The sequence below is a fragment of the Bemisia tabaci genome, chromosome 5 (assembly GCF_918797505.1).
Source record: "Bemisia tabaci chromosome 5, PGI_BMITA_v3".
Classification (NCBI taxonomy): Eukaryota; Metazoa; Arthropoda; class Insecta; order Hemiptera; family Aleyrodidae; genus Bemisia; species Bemisia tabaci.
Window position 1 is genome coordinate 22,466,946 of NC_092797.1, and position 15,686 is coordinate 22,482,631.

Here is a 15,686-nt window from a genome sequence, read left to right on the forward strand (position 1 = left end):
CAATATTTAATACGCAAATAGTAGTTGACACAAAGTCGGTCGGTTACATTTAGCTTCGTTAAGGAATGAAACTTTAAACCCATGTTTTTCCAGCCTAACTCCACATTACTTGGACTTCTTTCGGATAAAAAAACTAACGTGTTTATCTACAGAGCAAATTAACAAAATTGCCTGGTTTGGGATTTTATGCAATTTAGAAAATTCACCGAGCAAATTTCTTAAAACCTATTATTATTTTCAACTATGTAGACGTTTTTAAAATTAGAACAAGAGTAAAACAATTGGACAGAATATGCGATAAAAACTACTGTTTCTGGCTCATTATCATAGAAGTACATATTTGCAAACGAAAATGAATGACATCTATGTTGCTTCCAGAATGAGCCAGCTATAGTTGTTCCTTATCAAGGTGTCTAGCTTTTCTTCACATGGGGAAATCCCGATTTTTCCTGATTTTTGACTGCTAAATCCTGATTTTTCCTGATTTTTGACTGCTAAATCCTGATTTCATAATTTTTCCGACTCCTAATCAAAACCTGAGTTTTTGCGGAGAAAAATGTAAATCTCTGCATAAGCGTATGCGAAAGCATAAAAAAATCCGATCGGACAGCCAACTTTTCTCAAATCCTGATTTTACGACTGATTTGTCCTCAAATCTTGATGGACCTTAAATCCTGATAGAATCGGGAAAATCCTGATGCTAGACACCCTGCTTATTGCAAAATATAGTCCAATTCTATGAACACGGCGTTTTTCCTCACATATGAACTGAAACTATTCCTATTCGAATGGACGCACACCCTCTGTGCGGGCGTGCGGTGACATAGCAGGTTGCATAGCATCGCGGTTGAAGGCGTCGTCGTCCACTGCGGGAACCTTAATAGCGCCCCCGCATTCAAAGTTCTCCCGCCGAATCGTCCACTATTACAACTTTACTTGCCTTTCCAACTTTCCGACTGGGTCTTGACCGGCTTTTATACCCGCTCCCCCTCCCCCGTCTCACATGGAGGGATGGCAATGAGAGAGTCCACCTCATTTTTTTCCGCCCGCGTGTATTGCAGTTTTAAAGGACGCGTTTCGTCGGTTAGACGCTGTCGACTTATCGGCCGCCGAGCTAAGGCCCAAGTCCCGCTCGTAAATTATATCATGCATCGTATTTTTCATTCCTCTCCCGGTTTGCAGACATATTTTTTATTCATGTTTGCTTGGTGATCCTAATTTAGGGTTTGCGGTTATTCGAAAAATTGTTGCTTTGGTATGATACAGGTCTATCGAAGCTGGTTTTACAACAGCCGTGCGCTCAAAATAACAGTCAGGATTTTGATAAAATGAGGCTGCATGTCCAAGAAATACGCGGATGATTGAAATCAAGCGACAGAACTGCAAAACTGACAGGATACATTTTTTTCCATCTATTTCTCAGAAACAGGTTTAAATGACGTTCGACTCAAAATCTGCTTGGAACAATTGAATCGGGACGTGCGAAAACCGCTAATATCCATTTTTCCAGTCTTCAGTTCAGGGTATCTAGTTTTTTTTCAAAATTGGAAAATCCTGATGAAAAACTCATTTTTGACTGCTAAATCCTGATTTCAGAAGTTTTCTAAATCCTGATCAAATCCTAATTTTTGGCGGAGAAAAATTAAAATGTCTGCACAAGCGTATGCGAAAGCATAAAAAAATCCGATCGGACAGCCGACTTTTCTCAAATCCTGATTGCACGACCGATTTTTCCTCAAATCCTGATGGAATTGGGATTAAATCCTGACTAACCTCAAAACCTGATAGAATCGGGAAAATCCTGATGCTAGACACCCTGTCAGTTCTTTTGAGTTGATAATACTTTACGAAGTTGGACGCAACCACGAAAAAGGCGTTAATACTCGTCTTCGGGTTACCTTAATCCCAAAGCGCGTCTTTCATCAATATTAAGATTGTATCAACTCTTTAAAAGTATTATCAACTAAAAAAAACCGAAGACTGAAAAATGGTCATTAGCGGTTCTCGCACGTCCCGATTCTATAAAAACTTCATTTTTGTCGGAGAAAAGGGTTAATTTTTTAGCGATAAGAGCCACCCGATCACCCTGTCTATTTTCTCTGAAGCTATATGAAAGTTACCTTCGACGAAGTAATACCTTTTGGTGAAGTTACCTTTGTTTGAAGTTAAGTTTGACTCTTAATCTGCTTGGAACATTTGAAAACTTGATTTTGTCGGAGAAAGGGGTTAATTTTTTAACGATGAAAGCTATACCCGATCATCCTGTCTATGTTCTCTGAAGTTATATGAAAGTTACCTTCGACAAAGTAATACCTTTTGATGAAGTTACCTTCGTTTGAAGTTACGTTTGACTCTAAATCTGCTTGGAACAATTGAAAACTTGATTTTTGTCAGAGAAAAGGGTTAATTTTTTAGCGATGAAAGCCACCCGATCATCCTGTCTATTTCCTCTGAAGTCATATGAAAGTTACCTTTGAAACGGATCTTCACCTACTTCGATAGAAAGGCAGAGTCTGTTTCGGAGAGTAGACGTCGCGTGGTTGCGAACTGCGCCTGTTCATCGGCTGCGGGAATAAGTAGCGCGTAAATTATCAAAGAATGTTTTCAGATGACAGAGACAAGTACGAGGGAGAAGAAAGGAGCGCACAGAGATTCTGGATGCGATCGGGCCCGAGGCGCGGCGCGGAGCCATCATTCAAACGCTGAACGCAGCGCGATAACATGTAAAATGCAACGGAGATGCAACTTTCGAGGAAACAATGCGCCTTCGGGGCCGGAGAAACGCAACCTGTCGAGCACAACGTGCGTTCACAACCAACGCCCGGCTCTGAATCCGCTCGTTTATTGAATCACACTCGAGAGAACCATCAGGCGGATGCATGGATCGCTCTCAATCCTTCCCGCTCCGAGTTGGTGACTAAATCATGGTGTCGGAGTGAATATTGAAACTTTTCGTCAGCCCCCCCCCCCCTCCCCCGCGCGGGGGTGCGCTATCGTTTGAAGTTCACTACGCACGGGGACAAAAATGCAGTACAATATCATACGCGTGGTAAACAACGAGGTTACCAGGGAGGGAATTTTGTGCCTAAATAAGGTGCACTTTCCTGACAAGGGCTTTCCCTCTCAAAGTACCAAGAGTTTAAGATAGCATGAGTTAAAATATTTGAAAGTGTCGTGACGCGCTTGGGTAACAGTCCCGATAACCCAATGCAAAGTACACGGCTAAGTTTTGAAGTTAGCTTGAGGAGAGGTGGAAGAAGTGAGCCCTCTGCCAAAAACAGCACAGAGGGTACGATGTCTCCTCCCTAGTAACACACTGGGGAAAAAAAGAACACATTGGATCTAGAGTCCACACTCTTAAAAACATCGACAAGAAAAAATACTCTTGATTCAATCAGATTTAAGCTTAAATCAAGAACCCAGCCTCTTAATTTGAGCGGATTTCCTTTTGATTTAAGCTTAAATCTGATTGAATCAAGAGTCCTTTTTCTTGTCAATGTTTTCAAGAGTCTGGACTCTAGATCCAATGTGTTTTTTTTTTCCAATGCAGAGTTGGTGGCAGAGCAGAGTGTTTGCAGTTGTAGGAAAACGAATGAATGTTACTTTTGTACGATTTTTAAAACAAAGTATACTCGGACGATAAACTTATTGTCTACCCTTGTTAAACTTAATTTTTTTTAAAAATGTTGTTGTTCATTTGTTCTGTTTACAAGCGAAACGTGATCTTTGATAGTCGTCTATGCACACCATCTTTCTATTTCATGCACCCTCTATTTCTCTGCACTTATGCAGGTTATGTTGATTCATATTATGTTCAGAATTGTCCGTTTTTGTTGAGTTGCCTGAATTACCTAATTGTCGTTCCTTGTTTCCAAATAAAGGGACTGGAAACTGCTCCCATACGCGGGAAATTTGAAAATGCGTGTATCAAATTGCGCATTTTGTGCTTTAAGAATTAGCTTTCAGACTTTTTCAACGTAACCATCGTGATTTCCGTGTCATTTTGCCCCTATAGAATCTATTCACACGGCTGTATTTCATTGCGTGCAACAGACCCATTACAGTAAAATATGGTACTTCACGGTTTAATGTGGTATAGCAGAATAGTTCTCCGCGTCTTAACTTAACCGCAAGATACAAAGCATTTCATGCAAGATTTCCTGGATTCACAGCCCACGCAACAGCGTGCAATCTAACTAATACATTAATGTATTCAAGCACACTCCTGTGTGAATTGTGAGAACCCGCTACGTAAGTACCATCATTCATTGCATTCCACTTCACCCACCATTAAGCCATCATTAAGTGTCCTTGTCTAACACAGCTACTACTCGGCCATCAGGTCAATTCAACATAAAACTGCACTTCAATGACTCTCAAGTTGAATTTTTCTCTCGCCTTGTTGAATAGCTGAGGTATTACAGTTAACACCAGATAGAACTTCTCCACGGAAAAAAATAATCGCAGATACTCCAGTGGTTTGGAAAAGACTGGGAGGGAAAAAGAAAGTTAGCATCTTTCTTTTCAAAAGGTTTTTCAATAAATACGGTATGCTTGCTCTCCTATCCTTCTACAATTTTTTCTCATCATTTTGGTCATTTTTTGGTAAAAGATGAATTTCAAGGGCAAATTGAGTAAGATGCCCGTATGAATCAAGCTCGAAACCTCGATATTCTTCGCGAGGCATTGTGGAAAGTAAAGAAGACCGCATGGACCGCGTTAAGCAGAGAGGAGCCCATCAGCTAGTGCCAAATTTAATTGAGCAACTTAATATTTTACATGAACACGGTTGAGCGCATTTTTGTGAAAATGTCAGTGAATTTTCTGCACAGTACAAAGAAGCGAATTCATCAAAATTTTCAAAGGGATCCGCACAAACGTTCTCTTGTTAAAAAATTAAATTGCCCAATTAAATTTGGCAATAGTTGATGTGGCTTGGTTCTTTTCTGCTATAAACGCAGTCTAAATAATTAGCGGTACGACTATTTCTTAGATTTTTTTCAAAAGAAAAGAATAGACAAGACTGATAAAGTCAACCCTTGAAATAAAATCAACGATGGAAATAGATGGCCGATAGCTGAAAAATAAGCAATTACCGACAATAAAATTCAGACCGTCTCAGCAGCAACTGACTGGGCGTGCTGAAAAGGATTTGATAAGGGCGAATCGCAGCGTAAGCCGCGAAATATGAAGAGCTTTGATTTTAACACCTCCTCGTTAAGAGGGAGCATTATCTTCTTTCCCCAGGTTGTTAAATAATTCAAGGATTTAAGAGTCCTCGCCTCGACGGCAGGCGATCGGAGAGGCTGATGGATAAAATCAATTGAGACTAATTAACTTCAATTCGCGACGAGTCGTCCTCTTGAAAGTCGTCCAAGCTGACGGCGGAACGAAGAACGCAACGGCCAGTTTCCACGGTTTCAACTCCGGGTTTAACTTCGTCCCTTTTCGAACGTGGCACCAACTTTCGGGTCTCTGTTCTTTCTGACAGGGTTGCAAAATGATAATTTGAACGTCTCGCAAGTCTGAGAATGGACCACGGGACAAAGGAATCATGATCAATTTTAGGGAATTATGCGAGACTTTTCAAAGTTTTGACTCCTGACACCCCCCCCCCCCCCCCAACCACGAAGACACGTCTGAAATGACGTTTCTGGAGGCATCTAACTGTTTCTGATCCTTCCATCACCTCTGCTACCTAATAATGTGCGGAGGAATGCTATTATATTCTCAACACTACAACCAGTGGCGTGGCGTGCTTTGTGATATATTGATTGTTCTGCCATTTGAACCTATGGTAAAGAATCGTTTACTAAGGTGTTCGCTGCGAACACCCTGACTATCGATCCTTTTCTATAGGTTTAAATGGCACAACAATCGATATATCGCAAAGCACGCCACGCCACTGACTAAAAAGTAACACTAAAACGTATTCTGCCGTGCTAAGGAAGAACGCCATATGAGCCTTCAGACGTTGCCATGTTTCCTTCAAGAAAAACCTGATTTACTGAGAAAATTGTGAATGTTTTTCCTCAAATTCTTCAGTCAATTTTGTTCACGATTAAATCTAAAATATCTGAAAATTTCACGGAAAAATATGCATAACTTTCCTCAAAAATACGTGTTTTATTCGGGGAAATTTGGTAAATCTCGAATGTTTATACGGCGTTTATTCTTAGCACGGCAGTATTGCAGTATTGATATTTTTGGTCTCATTCAAAAACCGACTGTCGTTAACCTTCCGGTAAAGTAAATATTGTTTCATACTGTAAAATTCTCCTCCGTCAGAAAATATAGGCTTTGCTACCTCGAGTACTTTAAAGCTTTCAATAATCGATCATCGTTGACTTTTTCCTTCTCATACATCATTCAGTCACAAAGTGTTGATGCTCTCTTTCAATTTTAACGATATTATGAAACATAAACAACGCCGCGAGAAACCTGCAAATTTCATTTTGCATTGAAATTCGGCAACCTTGCTCTATGGTCCTCCACCCTCTCGGAAGCCGCCGCGATGGCCGGTTTCAAGTGCTCAAGGTGTCGTGCTCTGCCTCTAATGAAGTTTAAGTTGAAGTCTGATAGTTGGACTTAACTTGCACTTTGTGCCGCCGGACGAAATCAAAATAACCGCCTCGATTCGCCGAAGTTGCAAACATCTAGTAGCCCCATGGAGGGATCCGACGGTTTCGAATTCTATGCGTTCTGGAGTTACGAACACGGTCCCTTTCATAGGGAGCAGCTTCGGCGTCTTACGAATTGCTCCCTTAAACCCCCTACTAATCAGTCGATTTATGTCTGCAGTTGCAGTAGTTGAATGATAAAGTTGGACGCAAGCTTGCAAGCCAGACTTTTCTGAGCAATCAATTTTATTCCTGTTCGTTTCCAGACAGAACTAATGCAAGATTTTTTTAAAAAGAAATTGCTCTGCTGCTAAAATAAGGTATCGTCCGTTAAACATGCAGATGCGGGATTGCGAGTCACGTTAGGAAGGTTAGGGGTGGTTGAGAAAACCTGTATCCCAAGTTTTCACGAGCGAAATTACGCAAGGAGATGGTCGTTTTCTGGACGAAGGACAGTTACTCGAATTACTCGACAAGTAACGAAATTGGGTCGAACAATTCAATTTTTTACAGGAACGTCCCCGGGACATTTCTGCTCAAAATGTTTGTGGCTTTTGCAGGGGGTTGGAAGAACAAACAGTGAAATGTTCTGCTTGAAATGCCCAAGTTTATCTTAGTAAAGATGCAATTTCCGAGGGAAAATTCGATGACATTGATATGCAGTTACGTTCTTTCGTGAAAGAAAGGACGAAATATCGCGAAGCTGCTACGAAAACTAAATACACGGGATGGCAAATCTGACTTCATCCCAGGTCGCAGGCCCAAATCTGTCCCCCTAATCTTTCCCTCTATTCAGAGTTGCCACAGATTATAGAAAATGGAACTTTCTGACATTTCACTGATTTCTCGGTCACATTTCGGTTAAATTCCCGACAATTGACGATATGCCAGATGCTTCAAAAGACATGATTCAAAATAGTTTTCAGGCAAAATTTGTAGTTCAAAACGTCAAACCCATTCTAGAAAGAAAATATAGGTGACTGGACAATTTTTCCCTGACTTTTCAAAATCCCCTGAAATTTCCCGTTTCGCCAGACTGTGGCAACCCTGTCTATGAGCGTGAGCAAAACTCTATAGGAGCCCTCTTACAACAATTTCGCGACTAACTTCGCAGAGACAGGGGCCAGAAAAAAAAAAGCCTCGCAGATTGAATTGCTGTCGTCCCTGGAGGGCTAAGATTTTCGTGGTCTCGATTACAATTCGTCGCGATAACTTATGTTTATGGGCCCCGTAATGAAAGCTGACCCACGGCAATTTCACGTGCTCGGCCGCCATTAGTCTCGGCGACGACGCGGGCCCGCCAGGAATCCGGTGCGTTCCTGCGAAAACTCAATTTTATATACGGAGGAAAAATATCCTCGGCTTGCGCCATTAATATCATTTTTATCAAATGGCGATGGTTACTGCCCCTGACGTACGCACTCACACCGAAAGTCCCCCTCCGAGCCCCAAACTAGGGGCCTTTGCCTTCCTTGTCCGAGCCTCCGTCCAAGCGCTGTTGCCAGACTTACACGTCGTTTCGATTGTAAAAACAATAGGGGATGTTTCTCAATAAGATGAGTGAAAAAATCAAGTTTTTGGGCCGTCGTTTCATCCTTCGTCACGCAGAAGTGGATTTCTCCTCAAAACATAGAATAAAAAAAACCAAAGCGGCTTAAAGTCTAATTTGTCACTAAGATTGACAGTTTAAAAGGGAAATGGAAAAAGAAAAAAATCATATATACCGAGGGGGAAAAAACTATGTTTACATAACCAAATTACTGGTGTTCCTTATGAACTCTTGATATATAGTAACCGTAACCAGTAGGAATGATGCATATTTTTCAACTATTGAGTGATTATTTTTCTAACGAAGTGGTAAAATTACCAACATTGGGGATAAAACTACCACCCTAAAATGAAAATGCCAGTATTATCAGTCACGAATAATATTAATTAGGAGATAATATGGAAAGCCACTAATTCGGCGATTTCATTCACAGGTTTCTCTTGACGCGTATGTGTGAGGAGGCTCATTAAACATGGCACATTGTTTCTTTTCCTGTTGTTCATTTTTTTCTGATCATTGCAGATCAAACTCGATGACACAGATCGGGTAAAATTGAGCTCAGAAATCAGTCCATACCCTTTTTTATTATTCCATTCAAGGCAGCAAGAAGATCTACATTTTCCCAACAAGATAAATTCCCAGATTTTTCATACACTGGAAAAAAAAAACACATTGGATCTAGAGTCCAGATTCTTGAAAACATTGACAAGAAAAAATACTCCTGATTCAATCGGATTTTTGCTTGAATTAAAACGAAATCCGCTTAAATTAAGAGGCTTGGTTCTTGATTTAAGCTAGATTCTGATTGAATCAAGAGTACTTTTTCTTGTCGATGTTTTTAAGAATATGGACTCTACATCCAATGTGTTTTTTTTTCCAGTGTGGGATCTTCCCAGACCTTAAAAAATTGTACTATATTTCCCTATGCTTGCATCTTTTCTATGTTGCTAGCAACGCTGCAAAGGGCTGAAAACCTTGCGAGAAAAAAAAATAAGTCAAAAGTAGCTTCGAAAAGGCGGCGTTGGTTGGAGGTGGAGGCTATCGCTCCACGGTCACGCACATCCACGGCGCGAGTAACACTAAATCAACTTTTTCGACCCCTAGCGGCCAGATGGGGTGGGGGCGAAAGGCATCGGAGAAAGTTGCAATTTAATACCGACCCAACAACTTGTTTCTGAAGCCTTCTCCGACCACCGCGCCGCGGCGCACTATGGTCCGAATAGCCGGTTTAAGCGGCATTAAATCAGATATGTATGTTTAAACCTCGCAACATGAGTTTTCAGGGATTTTTAGGGTCGCTGAGTGCAAAAATGCTAATATTCTTCAGGAAAAATCCATTTTTAACATTTTTATACTTTATATAACTGTGGTAATATTTTGTTCAGAAACCATAAATTGAGGAGTACGGACTGCACTGGCTCGGTGGAGCAGTGGACATCGCGTCTCTCTTATCTTCTTGATGTCCCGGGTTCGATTCTCGATAGAATTTTTTTTTTTTTTTTTATAAGTTTAAAAATTAATTTTACATTGGATGGACTATAAGAAGCTAAAAGTAGAGCCTCGTCAAACACTACTATCAAGGGAACTTGAAAAAGATAGCTCAGGATAATACTTCTACGTTTCATGGCTCCAGAGGCCTACTTTCAAGTCCCACCGATCAGCCGTTTGAACTTGTTTTCGTCTGCCAAGCTAAACTTAAGCTTAAATATATCCATTTTGATAGATTATTTGTTTGAAACATGGGTAAACGTAAAAAAAAAAACGTTTACGGGACCTCAAAGTAGCTTCCTAAGACAATTTCATTGCTCGGGAGCCTTACTTTCAAGTCCCACCGATCAACCGTTTAGACTTGTTTTCGTCTGCCAAGCTAAACTTATGCTAACATATATCTACACTGATAGATTATATGTTTGAAACACTTAAAACGTCAAAAAAAAAAACTTTTACGGGGCCTCAAAGTAGCCTCTCGAGGCGATTCTTTGCTGTTCTTGAGCACAAGTTTCAATTGGTCCCCATCAACCCCATCAACTCGTATTATTCTGCCTGGGCAGATTTAAGCTCTAATGCATTCGATTTGCTAGAATATGACAATGGAACATGATAAAAGTCATCGTCAATGGCATATAATAGCTAATTGTAGCAAGTGATAAGAAACGCGAAAACTCATTTTTCATAAGAAATAACTTGAGGCGATTGTGTTTGATTGATCTGCCACTCAGACTAAATGGTAGTCTAGAGTCATGACAATAACTTCCGAGTAAAATTACGAGGTGCTCAGAGGTGCAAAGGATATTTTTTGGGTCCTACTTTTGCGATTTTATTGAAAAAAGTGACTATGTCTAAGGGTTAATCTAGAACATTAGATATGATGAAAAAGAACAGTTTCAGCATGAAACATCTTAAACTTATCTTATATTTTGTGAATCAAGTGCCCAAACACTTTCAGGTACGGTGAAACGACGAAAACAAGCCCTTAAACACAGCACTGCCGCTCGGTAACTGGAATCGCACTCATAAAGTGCTCCGCGCGCCGCACTTCCCAGGCTTGTCACATCTTTATTAGTGCTTTAATCGAAGTGAAATTTTACAGGAGTCTTCTCTACAGTATGTACTATCGATCTACTTCTTAAAATCTAACTTTTTCCGAACTTCACTTTTTCGATTTATTGCCGCTTAAACCGGCTATTCGGACCATAGTGCGGCGCCCGCCCGGTAACTACCTTAATTTTTTCTTTTGTTGCGGAGATGTGCCACCGATAAGTTGCTGGCATAAATCTTATCTCATTTCGAATCATCGCCCACGTCTGCGCGACCCCCGTTGCCCGTTCTCATCTCGGGCGGCACCGCGTAATTAACGTCTTGATCTCACAGTCTGCCGATGCGCCGGTTATGGATCAATATGGTCGGTCCAGCACTCCAGCGACCAGGCACGTAGCCAAGATTTTGTTTCGGGGGAGGGGGGGGGGGCTTGATTGGCTGAGGGGGGGGGGGGGGGGGGTCTGCCTCCTCAGATTAAGGGGGTCCGGGAGTCCTCTACCGAAAATTGTTGATGATATCCTTTTTTTGCTGTTTGATGCTCTTAAAGTTACACGGAAAAAAGATCAAGGGGTTGTTGGATAGTACGGACGTTTCCAATTAATTAAGGGTAGTACCTTAATGGGACTGCATTTTGCAATTTGGAACTATGGATTCTGGCTCATCTGAGAAAAAAAAAAACATATGTGAATACGGAAAACTAATGGCACAAACGTTTTTTTTTAAACCGGGCCAGAATTTATGGTTCCAAATTGCAAAATGCAGTCCAATTAATTGTGGTAATGCCCCAATTGATTGTTGTAGTACCACGATTGATTGTGGAAGTACCTCAATAAAGTAGGTTACTAACTCGACACAAATGTTACACTGTTGCTATACTACCATAGTTAATTAGAATTGTCTACATTGTCCGACAAACTTGGGTAGTACCACAATTTTAGAAGATGACCCCTGACATTTTTTTTCCTTGAGAAAAAAAGTACACACACATAACACTAATCCAGAATGGTACAAGGGGATGAGTGCTGTAATTGTACGATAGATTGTCTTAATTTCCCACACTTATTACTTGAGTACTAGTTATTTGAGTAGAACGAGTGAAATTTACGAGAATATTCGAGAGAAAATAACTTCATCTTTCAAATTTGAAAAAAATGAGAATCTTACCGAGAAGGTGCGGAATGACAATCAGGACGCCATGCGCGGGATCTGTAACAATATCAAAATAGAACTTTAATACAAATACATAGATTGGCTACTCTGCAGTGCTAAGGAAGAACGCCGTATGAACATTCGAGAATTGCCAAATTTATTTCGATAAAATGTTTATTTTTGAGGAAAGTTATGAATATTTTTCCTTGAAATTTTCAGAATCTTTAGGTGAAATTGTGAACAAAAGTATCTGAAAAATTGGGAAGAAAATATTCATAAGTTTACCAGAAAATTTGGGTTTTATAAAAGGAAATTTGGCAACGCATGAAGGTTCATACGGCGTTTTTCCTCAGCACGGCAGTATACACGTGGTAAGGAACACTGCTCAATAAATTAAGGAGCCTGCCAAAGTCATTGAAATTTTTTTGTAACCAGTGCGAAATAGAAACGTTGAAGTCTTGGTTTGGAGTTATTTTCCTAATTTTCGTAGCGCGAATTGTGCTTTCCGTAAAAGAGCTTGATGCAAAAACGGCTTTTTTCGCCCCCCCCTCTGGAAGTTCTGCAGACTTTGTCTATTGATTACTCATACTTGAGCGCTTCTTTTCCCAAATTTTCAGACCCCCAAAAAATTTTGGGGGGGAGCTAGGGGGGGTGGAAGTCAAAACCTGTGAACCTCGATATCTCTTGAACAAAGAAAGATATCGAGGTCCGGTTTGGACGAAAAATCGTCTAAAATTGCATACTTTAAAATTCTAAAGGTCGAAATCCCGATATCACATTTTTAAGTCAACATGTGTGCTTTTTTCCAGTTTTTAGGTCTAGAAAATTTCTTTTAAACGAAAAATTTACGAAGATCTCAATTTTTTATTTGAACCAAAACCAGTTTTTTAAATTGTTCGTCTTTTTCCGCATCCAACGAGTGGTCCATTAAGCTGGGGAACCAAACGGTTCCGGAGTTATGATCGATTGAGGTTTCCGCTCAACGCGCGCCGACCGATTTTCGCCCGCAAAAAAGTCGGATTTGACTGTTATTAGATCAGATTGAATGTTCAAACTGAGCGAAATGCTGTATCAGGGACTCTTGAGGGTCGCTGAGTTCAGAAATTACAGATACTTCCAAAAAATTCACGTTTTTAAAATTACAGCTCCGCAACGCTATTTTAGAGGCCCACTGAGCGCCGACCGGCCGCTCAGTGGTCCTGTCCGAAGCTGTAATTTTAAAAACGTGAATTTTTTGGAAGTATCTGTAATTTCTGAACTCAGCGACCCTCAAGAGTCCCTGATACAGCATTTCGCTCAGTTTGAACATTCAATCTGATCTAATAACAGTCAAATCCGACTTTTTTGCGGGCGAAAATCGGTCGGCGCGCGTTGAGCGGAAACCTCAATCGATCATAACTCCGGAACCGTTTGGTTCCCCAGCTTAATGGACCACTCGTTGGATGCGGAAAAAGACGAACAATTTAAAAAACTGGTTTTGGTTCAAATAAAAAATTGAGATCTTCGTAAATTTTTCGTTTAAAAGAAATTTTCTAGACCTAAAAACTGGAAAAAAGCACACATGTTGACTTAAAAATGTGATATCGGGATTTCGACCTTTAGAATCTTAAAGTATGCAATTTTAGACGATTTTTCGTCCAAACCGGACCTCGATATCTTTCTTTGTTCAAGAGATATCGAGGTTCACAGGTTTTGACTTCCACCCCCCCCTAGCTCCCCCCCAAAATTTTTTGGGGGTCTGAAAATTTGGGAAAAGAAGCGCTCAAGTATGAGTAATCAATAGACAAAGTCTGCAGAACTTCCAGAGGGGGGGCGAAAAAAGCCGTTTTTGCATCAAGCTCTTTTGAGGAGGAAGCATAAAACGGAGAGCTCGAATTCGCACCCTGTCTGGTGGTCTATTGTGTAATCGAATGCAAAATCGGGTGACCAAGGATCACGCTACGAGCGAAGCGGGCTGTTTTCGAGCGCGGCGAGTTCCCGAGGGCCCACGGTGCTCGTTTTCAATTTCCACCGCGATCGGGGAAAGCAGTCACGCAAAAAATATATTTGAGCACGGCCCGGGGTTTTTTACCTCTCCAATAAAACGGAAATATATTTGGTGATTTCCTCCTCGTTCTAATTTCCCTACCTAGCTCCCCGGAGTCCCTGCGCTGTGTGCCTTCATTAAAACCCGATTTTGAGGGCGACCCCTCTTTATTTCCAGGAGGCGACCACTTGTTATGTTCCTTTTCAACGGCCTCATTTTCTCGTGGCGTGGGGCTTCCGCTCGAATTTATGCCCTCACGGCGCTCTTCAATAAGCACGGGAAATGATTGAGCGCGTGGAAGGGGGAGCGAACGGAGGCAGTTCTGACCGGTCGTAAGGCTCTTTCGGCGCCTTCAATATTCTCATTATACGTCCTGCATTGCACTTGACTGCGTTTGACCTATTTTTTGGCCCGTGAGATTATTAAGTTATTTGCCGTTGCTCTCACGAAGCTTTCTAGGCTTTTTTGGGATTGGCGCCTCAACTGACAAGGCGTCCAAATTAAGACATTCAAGACTTAGAGGAATTCATCAATCATATTATTAAATCTTATGAAACATAATGGATTGTAAAGAATAATAGGTAGGGAAAAACACGCTTTTATAGGTTAGGCGTCGCAGAGCACAAGAGGGTGCTGTGAAAGAGGCTTTAATATTATATGTATACAATTATATCTATATAAAAGTAAGCACATGATTTTGACATGAAAAAGAACCAAGAGGCATGGACATTACGGAAAAATGGCGCTACTGCTGGGTTCTAGAATGGCATTACCTAGATTTTTGGTAGATGCTCGCTATGGAGTCGCAGGACTATCCTTTAATCTGAACATGGCTGATATCCGCTCAAAATTTAGTTGATGCCATTTTTTTTCCTTTCTTACGCAGGCATAAGCAATAAACCGTATTAACAGGGTTGGAACAGGGCAAAACGAATTTAAAGTTTCATCCTTCCAATGAGCACGATGAAAAAACGAAGAATAAATCAACTTTTTGCGGACGTTGCTTTTTGATAGGAGAAATTATTTTACGGATAGACACGCTCAAAACTGCCCTTGACCTAATGTCTTTAAAATGTTAAATAGTTCCATTTTGCAAGACACCACCTTTCATATTATATGGAAAAAGTGGATAGTAGTCATTCTAAATGTAGAGTAAGAATGAGACGTTCATGAGAACGAGAATCTCACCCCAATCAGCGCCGGAAATCAAAATGGCAACAATTTCCCGATAAGGATTTACTCTCACCGAGCTTTCCACGAAGGCTACTGAAGATCCGCGACTTATCAAATGCTTTGGTTCGCCTCAAAGACGATAAAGATAACGAAGCACCGAGGATGATACTCATGCAGGATTTTGATTCAATATAAGTTCCAAGTTCCACCTTTGTCGATGCCAATTTACTTGGGATTTCCGCGTTCCGCAGGAGTCCTTTCATTCTATCAGCGGGTGATCCCTCAACTACCGTGCGAGGTTGTCGGAATCCGGAAGAAACTCCTCGATCCGCCAGGGTTCAGACTCAAAATACGCGGGATTTTGCGCGAGTTGGCTCGCGGCTAGTTCGGTCGCAGGACCCTTTGATGTGGGGTTTCACGGTAATCGCATCTCGAAGGATGTGTTTTCATCAACGGTTGCGTCGTGATTTGTGTTTTGTCCTTGTCGACCCCTCGCGACGACTTCTGCTGGGAAAACGCGAGGATTCGGACCAGAGACAAATTCTGACTAAGGGAGGAGTTCATCAGATTTCAGCAAATTACGTGTATTTAAGTAGGGAATTTCCATGCAATTTATACCATATTGTTTACA

General features: G+C 41.1%; 1 protein-coding gene across 5 annotated transcripts in view; it reads right to left on the bottom strand.

Moving 5' to 3' along the window:
• The window catches only part of LOC109036555 (uncharacterized), a 426,442-nt gene that overhangs the window by 240,167 nt on the left and 170,589 nt on the right, over positions 1–15,686 (bottom strand). For 4 of the 5 annotated variants that reach the window (XM_072300430.1, XM_072300436.1, XM_072300429.1 and 1 more), the window contains one exon: positions 11,872–11,913. The exons of the other annotated variant lie outside the window; for it this stretch is intronic. The gene's annotated coding sequence lies outside the window, so the exon portion shown is untranslated. The remainder of the gene's footprint in view (positions 1–11,871; positions 11,914–15,686) is intronic. 5 annotated transcript variants of the gene reach the window in all.